This window comes from Tasmannia lanceolata, unplaced genomic scaffold (genome assembly GCF_043159265.1).
Source record: "Tasmannia lanceolata isolate RefF3 unplaced genomic scaffold, GAP_Taslan_0.1 ptg000038l, whole genome shotgun sequence".
NCBI lineage: Eukaryota > Viridiplantae > Streptophyta > Magnoliopsida > Canellales > Winteraceae > Tasmannia > Tasmannia lanceolata.
The window spans coordinates 327501-330000 of NW_027518715.1; positions in this window are offsets into that span (position 1 = coordinate 327501).

Genomic DNA, 2500 nt, shown 5'->3' on the forward strand with positions numbered 1-2500 from the left:
CGTTTCGCAGATCTCCCCGCATGTCCCGCCCCTATATGTAATACTTACTTACTTACTTACTTTCTTTCTTGCTTGCTTGCTTGCTTGCAATGGTTGGGAGTGCCCGGCATGCCCCGCTGCAGAGACCAAGGGCGCAATGACTTGGCACCGCGGATGCCGGGACTCCGGCACTTCCCGTGGCACTGATGGTTGGTTCCAAAGACAAAAGGCCGTGCAAGGCCACCGCACCGCGGATGATTTTGCTCGTGCTGGCGCCGTTGTGTGGCCAAAGAACATGCGCGAATGCTCGTGTCGGAAGGGTTGGTGTCCTGGCCCCGCGGGTGTCACGAATGCTCGGTTGCGAAGACCATGGGACCAGAGCCATGGCACGTCGGATGATGGCTCCAGCTGGCGCCCCGGCACTTTCTGTGGCATTGATGCTCGGTTTCAAAGACAAACGTGCGCAGTGCCAGGGGACCGCGGATGACTGCTCGTGCTGGCCCCGTTGGGCGGCATTGATGGTCGGTTGCAAAGAAAATGCGCGATTGCTCGTGTCGGGGCCCGGCAAGCCAAGGCCAAGCGAGCCATGGCACGTCGGATGATGGCTCCAGCTGGCGCCCCGGCACTTTCTGTGGCATTGATGCTCGGTTTCAAAGACAAACGTGCGCAGGGCCAGGGGACCGCGGATGACTGCTCGTGCTGGCCCCGTTGGGCGGCATTGATGGTCGGTTGCAAAGAAAATGCGCGATTGCTCGTGTCGGGGCCTGGCAAGCCAAGGCCAAGCGAGCCATGGCAACGCGGATGATGGCTCGCTAGTGCTGGCGCCGTGCACAGTGGCCTCGCACACTCGCCCTGCACGCTTCCCTTGCACGCAGCCTTGCACACTAGCCTCGCATGCGAGCCTTGCACCCTAGCCATGCAAACTAGCCTTGCACGGTAGCCATGCACACAAGCCGTGCACATTAGCCATGCGCACAAGCCCCGCACACTAGCCTTGCGCACAACCCTTGCACACAAGCCATGCACTCGAGCAATGCACACAAGCCTTGCACTCAAGCAATGCACACAAGCCCTGGACACTAGCCTTGCACACGGGCCTGGCACACAAGCCTTGGGCACTAGCCTTGCGCACTAGCGTTCCACATGAGCCTTGCACACTAGCCTTGGACACTAGCCTTGCACACAGGCCTTGCACACTAGGCATGCTTGGGCGAGCTGATCCCGCATCAAGTCGACGGGTCTAGGCATTCTTGGGCGCAGATCCCGCATCGTCTCGTCGCGTCTGGGCGCAAACACGTCGCGTCTCGTTGCGTCTTCAGAAGTCGTCGCTAACAGCACCTTTGGTTGCCACTGGTGGTTAGGCTGGTTGGTTGCGCAAACCCTATAGGAGGGTGGCATGCTGGTGGGCGTTTTTGCCCGGATAGGCACTAGAATGTGCAGATTTTGGGCGTTTTTGCCTGGATAGGCTAAGGAATGGGCATGCTTTGGGCGTTTTTGCCCGGATAGGCACCGGAATGCTTGGCCTTGGCTTGTCCTAGCAAGGCATTGCTGGGTTGGGCTCCCTTGGCCTTTTGGGCGCCTTGGACGATGTCTTGCGAAGACCATGGGCACAAGGCCATGGCATATGGTGAGGAAAGGACCACGGTTGCCAAGGTTAGGCACCGGAATGCTTGGCCTTGGCTTGCCAAAGCAGGGCATTGCTGGGTTGGGCTCCCTTGGCCTTCCGGGCGCCTTGGACACTGTCTTGGGAAGACCATGGGCACAAGGCCATGGCATATGGTGGGGAATGGACCACGGTTGCCAAGGCTAGGCATATAGAGAGGAATTGCATTTTTGCCCGGATAGGCACCGGAATGCTTGGCCTTGGCTTGCCATAGCAGGGCATTGCTGGGTTGGGCTCCCTTGGCCTTCCGGGGGCCTTGGACGCTGTCTTGGGAAGACCATGGGCACAAGGCCATGGCATATAGTGAGGAATGGACCACGGTTGGCAAGGCTAGGCATATAGAGAGGAATGGACCACGGTTGCCAAGGTTGCGCAAGTTTTGGGCATTTTTTGCCCGGATATGCCCAAGTATGCCCCGATAGGCCCGTTACGCCCCGGTATGAACGCGTATGCCCGGATAGACTCGGTATGCCTTGGGATACATGCGTATGCCCCGATAGGCTTGGTACGCCCCGATATGCGCACGTGTGCCCCAGTAGGGCTCGGTATGCCCCGGTATGTACGCGTGTGCCCCGATAGGCCCGGTATGCCCCGATATGCACACGTGTGCCCCAATAGGGGTCGGTATGCCCCGGTAGGTACGCGTGTGCCCCGTAATGCACGTTTCGCAGATCTCCCCGCATGTCCCGCCCCTATATGTAATACTTACTTACTTACTTACTTTCTTTCTTGCTTGCTTGCTTGCTTGCAATGGTTGGGAGTGCCCGGCATGCCCCGCTGCAGAGACCAAGGGCGCAATGACTTGGCACCGCGGATGCCGGGACTCCGGCACTTCCCGTGGCACTGATGGTTGGTTCC